We start from the raw sequence: 10,426 nt of genomic DNA on the forward strand, positions 1-10,426 counted from the left end.
TAAAGGGTGTAGATCTAAGTATGGTGGCCACTGGTTCTCAACTCCAGTAATTGACCTCCTGCTTGCCTGATTCTTACGATGTCAGAAGACAATATGTAGCTTGAGTTAAGTACCTTATACAATTAAAAAGGCTTACTGTTTTATTTACATAGATTTACTTTAAGGGAAAAAAAGCCTTCATCATAAATGAGAAAGTAGGGTTATTTTCCATACATAGCCATCACCAACTCTAAGGGCAAAAAAGTAAATAAAAAGAACGAAGACAAAGTTCTGAGGCTGAAGCTTTCCTTTTCTTTGGTGAAAAGGGAAACTGGCAAAGGTTAGAGATGGGCTGAACACAGAGTGTTTCTCTGTTACTGAATGGGAAGGGCTGAAGATGGTCAGGGAAGGAATATGTAACTGTGGCGGAAGGGTGTTTCAGACTGTGCCTGTGGACCGCCCTGTCATCATTTCAAGGGCTCACTTTGATCTCCGAATTTTAGGAAACCCTCCTGCAGCAACAAAAATGCAGAGATGAGTTTTTAGATAAACTTTATTTTTAATAGGCTTTATTTTTAGAACCTTCTTAGATTTACAGACAAAGTGAGCAGATAGTCCAGCGAGTTCCCATATAAACTTCCTTCCCACACAGATACAGTTTCCTCCGTTATCTTACATGTCACCTTGCATCCACGTGGTATACTGTCACCAAGGAACAGGCACAAATACACTGCTATTAACGGAAGCCTATTCTCCATGTAGACTTCTGTAGTTTTAACCTAAGGTCCTTTCTCTGTTCTAGGAACTCCTCCAGAGTCTACACTGCATTTAGTTGTCACATCCCCATGAGTTACACTCTTTGTTTTTGGTGATCTTGACAGTTTTGAAGAGTATGGGTCAGTACATTGTAGGTTGCCCTTCTCCTGGGATGTATGTGATCTTCTTCTCATGGTTAAACGGGGTGTATGGGTTATGGGCAGAAGACCACAGAGATAAAATGGCACTTTCATTACATATCAAGGGTACATAGTATCAACCATGGTTTTTGGCTGTTTGCTGCTGACCTTGATGGATCACCTGACTGAGGTAGTGTTTCTAGGGCTGCTCCACTGTAGTTACTCCTTCCACTTTATGATAGAGTGTTGCAGTGCAGAGATAAAGGATCAAATCTCTCAGATAGAACTTTCTGCTGGAAGTGTAGAGAACACACTGGCTAGAGAAGAAAATTACTCTTCAAGTCTTTTGGATCAAAATTGTCTAAATCGCCAGTCCATTGACTTGGTCTGTTTTTGGACCAGTCAGTTTTCTCTTCTATTAGAGATGCCTTTGTCCCCTCTAGCCTTGCATCCCCCTGTTGAGTTACTTCAGCATCGATGGCAGGAGTGAGCCTTGTGGGTGGAACAGACCATTTCCCTGGTGCAGGGCAAAGCCAGCATTTCTGTAGGTTAAAAACAGATGCTGACTGTGCCAGCACTCTGGCTTCGCTTAGAAAGGACTCAGAAAAGAAACTTCACATAAATTCAAGACAGAGCCTCCATGTCTGCATAACTCACTGGATAAGGGTGTTATGGCTGTTTGAGAAGTGAAACATGAGTGCTTATTTGAATAAATTTAACTGTTGGATTGTTTTATTCTTTTGCAAGTACCCATCCCCCTCATTTGAAGGAATTTTGAAAGAATTCCTTCAAAAGTCTTTGAAGAACAAAAACAGAACACAAGACAACTTGAACAAAAATAAATATATGCAGGCACATACACATACATGGCTTCATGCAGTGAACAGTTCACACGTAGTAAGTTTCAGGAGTGGCTTCTTCCGGGGGCTCAAATGACTTCTTAATGTCCTTTTCTTGGTTTTGCTCCCTTCCTGGTATTCCATTCTTGAGCAGCCTCAAGGTTTCAGGTGAGACCCTAGACCCTACATCCCTCTCCCTAAGGGAGGAGTCATGTACTCTTCCCCGCTAGGTGTGGAGCCCACCTCAATCTTGTGGACTGAGAAAGGGGAAGGGATGGACTCCCAGACAAGAAAGGAAAACGATGCTGAGGAGGCAAACAGCAAAGGCACAGCCATATGACGTAGTGACAGTAAAGCATCGAGGCTGGTTTATTTTACCCTTGACTACAGCCTTGACCCAGAAGGGAGCAACAGGATATCTGTTCTGGTAGAAACAACATTAGACTGGAAATCAAGACATAAGTAAAATCTCTTATTTTATAACCATTTTGTTATGGCTGCTCAATGGTAGCCTGCCATTGTATAACTGCATGTACTCTCCATTTCTGAATCTAACCGGCAGAAATAACGTATCTCTTAACTACTTAATATAGTGTATGAGAAGATAAAATATGACAGTAAATGAGAAAATGTTTAGAAAAAATATTTTAGCAACAGAACTCTGTCCACAATTCTAACAAAGTCCTTGGATGACTTGTTTCAGTTCTGAGAACCAGTTTGCACAGAAGGTAGTCTTCCTCCTTGGTGGCTCATCTATACAGTATTCAGGCGAATATATCAAGCGATAGATTTTAGGATAAAAGCTGTTGAGAAAGAATTACTGCTATTTGCCATAACACAGAAGACTCTCCCACAGCATTAGGTGAAAGCAGATGAACACAAGAGAATACACTCTGCGATTCCATTTACACAAGGCTCAGAAACACACGAATTTCATCTGTGGGGTTAGAAACCAGGATGATGTTTAACCTTTGGAGGGTTTGTGCAGTAAGGGCACAAGAGAAGGTTCGTGGGATGCTGGCCATACTCTGATTCTTGACCTGGAAGTTGGTTACATGGTTATGTCCCGTTTATGAAAATTCATCAAGTGACATAATTTCTGTACTCTTCTGTCTCTATGTTGTTGTCGCTCAGCCGTGTCCAACTCTTTGCGACTCCACAGATGGTAGCCCGCCAGGCTCCTCGGTCCATGGGATTTCCCAGGCAAGAATACTAGAGCGGGTTGCCATTTCCTTCTCCAGGGGATCTTCCTGACCCAGGGATCAAACTCTTATCTCCAGCATTGGCAGATGAATTCTTTACCACTAAGTCACCAGAGAAGTCCTCTGTCTGTATATCTCATTGAAAAAATTTATCCTATACAGGTTTAATGGCATTATGTATGAATCCAGTTTCAGATTGCAGAGGCTGGAAAACTAGGGCCTGTGGAATGAATTTAGACTTTGGATATTTCTTGTCTGACCAGCACTGTGTCTCAGGGTTCCTCCCATCGCTCCAGGGCAACAGTGATAGGCTGGGCGTCTGGGAACTTGGAGAAATGTTAGATGTACTTGCCGGTTCTCCACAGCCCTCGTTTCTGTCTCTAAAGCTACACCTGGCTAACTTCACCCCTCCCTGACCCCCTGAAGGTATTTGACTTTTCAGACTCTGGACAGGCTATAATCCTGACTCCATCAGAGCCCAGAAAGTGACCCTGGACTGGTTGCTCAGCCTCTCTGTGTCTGTCTTCTAATCCTAAAATTATAGTACATTCCCAGAAGGTTTTTTTCTTTTTTTTTTTTTAACCAAGGATCAAATGGGCACGTAATACAATGCCAGCCATTCAAAGATTAAAAAAAAAAAAATGGAAAGGATAACTATTAGTTGTAGTAATTTTTAAATAATAGAAATGTTTAATGAAATAAAATTGCTGATCACCTGTGGACTCCCAACCATTGTCTCACAAGAACTGCTGCTAAGCCAGTCCTTGTTCTGATCACATTTGCCGTGTCAGTGGTTTCATCAACCATGTTTAATAACCAGTTACCAGATCTGGATATTGGGGGCTGTAAATTTCCCTGGTGACTGTTGCCAGTGGCAGGGAAAGAAAGACCTGGGTAATTACCACTTGTGTTTCCAGAAAACACATGAACTCAAGTCAAAATCAAGGGGTTTGGACAATAAAACATCAGGGTCTTAAAATGCAAGAAAGAGCTGCCCAACCTGTATGATAAGAAATGGGTGCCTGGTTAGAAAACAGAAAAGGGGCTAAGACGGGTGTGGCAGAACACCGCTGAAGCCTCTGCACTGGCAGGGCCTTTTCTCTTTTTCCTTCCCAGATGCTGCACACATCTGGCAGAATTCAGGCTTTAAGATAAGTCATGGGTTGGTTAGGAATCAGTACCTTTGCCCCAGCCACAACCCATGGCCTTGGTCTTCCGTGTTCCGTTAGTAATGCAGTTGCCTTTCTTTGTTTAGCATGGTTGTTTGGAAATGATGCGAGGCTGTTCAGTATCTTTCAAACAAGGTAGCTTAATAGGTTGCATGGAAATATCCCAAGACAGCAACAATTCAAGGACTTTTAGAAATATGCAGACACCATAACTCCAATGGAAAACGCTCAAGACAGTCCTTTGCAAGATGTTGGAGTTAGATGCAAAACTCTAGTTGAAGATTCTTTGATTTTTGAGCATCATGTTTTCAGTGTATGAGAAAAGAGGTTACAGTGGTTTTCAGGGGAAAATGTCTTGCCTTTGGATTCCCCCAAAGTGTTTCATTTCTTAAGAAAGAAAAAAATGGATAAACTTTAAGCCCCCCAACCCACCCCGCCTCCCGTGCAATCTTTATGTATCAGCAGGCTATCATTCCTACAGTAAGTTTGTTTAGATCAAGTTTGTGTGTCCAGAAGGAGCTGTCCACATCAGCACAGGACCAGGGGCCTGGGCGGGGGGCGGGGTTGGGGGTGGTGGTGGGTGGAGTTGAGCAGATTGAGCAGTGATAGGAGAGAATTAAAATTTCTTAGGATGACCAGTTCCAAATCTCCTGGACTTCCAGAAATTATAAAAGTCATGGGAGAAAAATTTCTCCAAGAGTTTTGTTTGGTTATAGTCAAAGAAACTGAATTTCAACAAATCCAAGGTGATCACAGTGAATTCTTAAAGAACAAGCTCAGAGCATGGCATGTGGCCATTTTTAGGCGTATACTCAGCTGCTACCCAGCTAATGAAATGGCCCTATTTTCTTTCTGATGACAGTGGTCAAAACTGATAACAGGGTAGTTGATTTTAAATCACCTAAGATTCAAGGAGGCAGTAAGAAATAAAAATTTGCTCCAGGTATTTGGAGGGGCAAGGCTGTTTGCACAACTGGACAAGAGAGACCGTTAGCAGCACTTTCTCCAGAGACCAGTTTTCTGTGCATATGCATCCTTGCAGTTGTTCACAAGAGCATGGAATCCTCCTGGCTCACCTGGAAGTGTTCTCTTTCCCTAACCTCTGACTTTGGTTCATATACTGTCATGGTCTGTCACCCACTATTAGAGGTATTCAGCTGAAAAGAATAGAGGGTATCTGACTGAAGAATGATAATAAGGGCAGGTTGGATTCCAGATTTTGTAAAGCTCTGAGATAGTTTATGCTCCTCTTTTCTCAGTCTCAACAGAAGAGCAAATTGCAAGATGCTCCCCCATTCAAACCCCTTTACATGCTACAGTTTATCTCTGAAGGAAAGAAAACACAAGCAGAATAGCTTTGTAGGACAATTCTCCCCTTAGCCTCGCAAAACAGCAGTTGTAGGTACGATGAGACGTAACTGGGCTAGGCAAAACAGGTACTACCTTTGGAGCAGGGAGCTGTATTTTTCTTCAGCCAAATTTTGGGAAAATCTGATGTTGGTTTGGACATTGGTATTAAAACAGTCCGTACAAGTTCGGGCAAACACAACTGCAGAAATCTTTAAAAGCCAGTCGTTTTTGTGCTGAGGGCATCAAACTGTATATTAACACACAGTGGTAACTAGCCAGTCATTCTGTGCATGTGTTTGGATTTTCAGAAGATAATCATTTCATGTCCAGGTCTGTCTCTGGCTCATTTGACCTTGGCCTAATTGCTTAATCTCTCTTAGCTTCAGGTTTTCTATCTTGAAAGTGAGAGGAATAACAACATCCAACCACCTATCTCATCCGGGTATTCAGTGGCTTAACGGGGTCATGTTTGTAAGGTCCTGGAAAACTCTCAAGAGAGAAAGTTCTACCACTTTTCCATTGTCGCCTGGTAATATTTTTGAGTCAGGTGGGAAGGGCTGCACTTAATGGGGCCTTTATTACAGACGGATGTTCTCTGCTTCCTTATAACTAGAGGACGGACACCTTAGCAGAACTTTCCTTACTGTGAAATCTCTGACTCTTTTGTCGACACAACAATCTGGAACTCCTGTGGTAATCCAAGCTTTCTCCTCTAGCTAAATAGTCTGTGGAGCTCTGAGGAAAGCACCATGATTTTATGGCCACAAGGAATTACCAGACTATTTCTGCATCAGTAATACTTAGATTGACTTCTGGGGTCAAACAGGTGGGTTGAGTTCTATCTGTCTCTGCCACTTCCTGGCTGGGTGGCCTGAAGCAGATCTCTCAGCCTCCCTGTGCTTTGTGTTGGAAGCACAACCTTGAGGTAGAATGCTTGCCACAGTGTGCAGCACATGGTAAGTTCGCAGAGACTATGACCTGCATTAACAGTGTATATGTATGACCATAACTGCACGTATATATTCTCCAGGGCCATGAAGACTTATAATGAGTACAAGTCTCTGACTGAGCAAATCCTAACTCATTGGAGCTTGTGCTTAACCGGAACCTGGCTTGTCCTGATTCACAATACCTGCATTTTGTAAGTACTCTAGATTTAGAAAAATGGGAAATTAAAAGCAAACAACTCAGCATCAGGAGTTTATACAAATTCCTAGAGTGTAATTTTTTGTCAGTACGAATCTAGTTCAGTCCCCTGACTTTCTAGAGGCAATAACCATAGAGTACTGCTCTGAGCAGATGGTGACTACAGCCATGAAATTAAAAGATGCTTGTTCCTTGGAAGAAAAGCTATGACAAACCTAGAGAGCATATTGAAAGCAGAGATGTTACTTTGCCAACAAATGTCTGTATAGTCAAAGCTATGGTTTTTCCAGTGGTCATGTATGGATGTGAGAGTTGGACTGTGAAGAAAGCTGAACGCCAAAGAATTGATGCTTTTGAACTGTGACGTTGGAGAAGACTCTTGAGAGTCTCTTGGACTGCAAGGAGATCAAACCAGTCAATCCTAAAGGAGATCAATCTTCAATATTCATTGGAAGGACTGATGTTCAAGCTGAAACTCCAATACTTTGGCCACCTGATATGAAGAACTGACTCATTAAAAAAGACCCTGATTCTAGGAAAGATTGAAGGCAGGAGGAGAAGGGGACGACAGAGGACAAGATGGTTGGATGCCATCACGGACTCAATGGACATGAGTTAGAGCAGGCTCTAGGAGGTGGTGAGGGACAGGCAGGCCTGGAGTGCTGCAGTCCATGGGGTGGCAAAGAGTCGGACACGACTGAGTGACTGAACAATAACAACAACAACTGCTCTGAGCAGCTGACATCCACTAAGAAGGAGCTACATGCCAAGCATCATGCTAAACTCTGCAAATATATCTTCTCATTTAATGAGAAAATGCCAGTGAGCTAGGTGCCGTTAGTAACCTTTTCACAGAGGGAAACCAAGCTTTAGTGAGGCTGTTATCCATCCATACAGTTATTAAATAAAGAAGACAGATGTCAATCCTTGACTCTGACTCCAGAGTCCTATTCTAACCTATTACTATCCAACATAAAATAATGTGAGCCATATATACAGTTTTAAATTTGCTAGGAGCTATATATATTTATTTTAAAGTTAAAAAGAAGCAGGAGAAATTAATTTCAATAATATATTTTCTTTAATCCAATTTATCCAAAATATTATCATTTCAACATAGTCAGTATAGAAGTTCTTAATGAGATATTTTGTAATCTTTTGCTTTTTTCATACCGAGGCTGTGACATTCAGTTTATATTTTGCACTTGCAGCCCATCTTAATTTGGAGCAGCCGTATTGCAAGTGCTCGGCGGCCACATATGGTCCATGACCACTGCACTGAGCCGTGTGCCCTCACCCGCGCGCCATCATGCCTGAGTCTTTGAAGACCGTGTCATCCGGGTTTACCGGACTGTATTTATTGAGGAAGAAGATTTTCCTTTTTTCAACAAAGGTAACAAAAAGAGGAGGTTTAGAGTTATAGCAGGAGTTGAGCATGTTAATTCGTACATTCTCGGTTTGCTAAACAATTAATTTATCATCAAAGAATAGCTTTTTCCTGGAACATCCTGCTCACTGAGCTTTCACTTTGTCATATATAATATGTGTATTTATACAAGTTAGTATAAATAGAAAACCATTACATGCATGGAAGAAAGAATGTATTCACTACCATGTAATAGGAAGATCTCTTAGGCAGGGAAGATATATAAGCACCATAAAGGCAAGAACTTGATCTTGTTTTTGCCCAGCTCTGTAACCCTGCCTGTAGGAAAGTGCCAGGCATGCAGGAGGTGTACAAGAAGTATTCTCTGTAGAGCAAATCAACAAATCCACCTGGGGAAATGAGTTATTTCACATTTTATTCCTAATGGGCAGAAGGAATCTAAGTTCCTTCCTTCTCTCCCCTGAGTGGATTTTAATGCTCAAATGATGAGTTTATTTAAACCATGTATGTTTCCAAATGAAATAGCATCAGTGAGACCCCAGAAATCGGGGGTCTACTTTTAAAAGACAGTTGTTGACTTCCTCACAGATAGTCCCGCATATGTCAGAGGCAGGTGTCCTGGGAGACGCTGGCATAGGTCACAGGCTGCACCACCTGTCCCTCAGCCCTGAGTGTTTGGCCTCCAAGAGAACCCCCTCACATAATCTCCCTGACCCAGGCCCCCGTGTATTCTCCGAGCATTCCCAGGGCCCTCGCCTGACTCACATGCACATTCGCCTCCCATCCCACAGGATTCCTGCACTGGTACTCACCCGCCCACCCCCATGGTTTCTTCCTCGTCTGACAGGATGTCAAGATGTTCTGTCTCAGGAGAACCTGAGGACAGTCTCACATCAAATCTTTAGTTTTGAGGGGGCTGGTCCAAACCCCAGTAGCTAACAGGTATCCTTTAACCCTAAACCTGGCTTTGCCTTTCTAACTTAAAAATTAATTTCCCTAAAATGACCAAACACTGTTGTATTGTCAGAGTTCTTTGAACTGCAAGTGCCAAAACCCAACTCAAACCGATTTCACAAAAGAAAGGTGAGGAGGTTAAGATGGGCCTCAGGCATGGCTGGATCCAAGGGCCTCAGGCATGGCTGGATCCAAAGCCTTCAACAAGGTCAGAAGGCCAGTGTCTCGTTTTGTTTCCATTTTAGGACACTGCTTACTCCTGTATCACCTTCATTTTCAACACTGCTTATGTCATGGGACACTTCCTAATCCCTTGCCCAGAAACCATATTTATAGCCAATCAGGGTTCTTGATCTTTGGGACTCATCTTTACCCAGCTGTGTCCTGGGGCCAGTTGCTTCACTGCTCCAAGCTCAAGCTTCCCTTCTGTGACATAGGATAATAACAGCCTTCAGCTCAGGCTTGATATCATGTCCGTAAAATGCTTAGCACAGACAAGAGTGAGTGTTTTAAGACAGAACTGTGGGGGATTCTGTTTCCCAGGGGCTAGGTAGTCAAGACTGGAGAAGAGAGACAGTTTACAAGTTCTCCCAACTGCCAATCTCAGGTGCAGAGACCAGCGTGTGTCTGTGCTCACAGCCTCTGGTAAGTCCACAGTGCTTGGGAGCCCTGGCAATCACATGGCCATAGGAAGGCCTGTTTTCTGATGGCGACCCATTAGGTCAAGTAAACCCGTCCTTCTTGCTGGACCTCCCCTGGAACTTGTAGAGTAGCCAGTCAGGAAGAGGAAAGATCCCCAGTGTTGAACTTTGGCTCTTAAGAGGCCAGAGGCCCAATGCCCTCACTCAGCAGCAGTAACAACAGATATGTTTACAGACACATTTAGGGGGCCTCCCTCTTATTCTAGAGCCTGTTCAGTTCTAGTGATTAATGTAAGTGGTCAATAACTACCTACTCACTAAAATGAACAAACCAACATGATAACATGACCCAGAACATACACTTCTGCTATGATGAATGATGCACCATAATGCTTGTTAAAGGAATAGTTGATGATCCACAGTAGATGAGCCATAAGTATTAGCTGAATGAGTAAGAAATGAATGACTGAAAGAAGAGTTTATCAGTCATGGTTTTGGCTACTACTTCCCGTATATATTAAGCTGATATTTGACTTGTTTTCTGTAGCTCAAATTCAGTCCCAACAAATGGATGATCTAAATTTAAGACTTGTTTTTATTTTCTGTTGTTGAATTTTAAAATAGGCGATGCCACCATATGGATCGAATTCTGTCTTCAAATGGAAAGAGATATTTTCAAACATCCTTGAATTGAGCATGCAGAATGAGGGCGGCATGATGCTTACATACCCACTAATCTCTGTTATGACATGTCTGCATGACGGAGAGGATCATACTCCTGGGTTGAGGAAAGGAGGGCTGTCCACAGATGACACGTGAGTGGAGCCATCGTGTTCCTGTATATACTCGGTAGATATATGGAC

The sequence above is a fragment of the Bos grunniens genome, chromosome 22 (genome assembly GCF_055505025.1).
Source record: "Bos grunniens cultivar Pamir isolate PY7600 chromosome 22, Bosgru_T2T1.0, whole genome shotgun sequence".
NCBI lineage: Eukaryota > Metazoa > Chordata > Mammalia > Artiodactyla > Bovidae > Bos > Bos grunniens.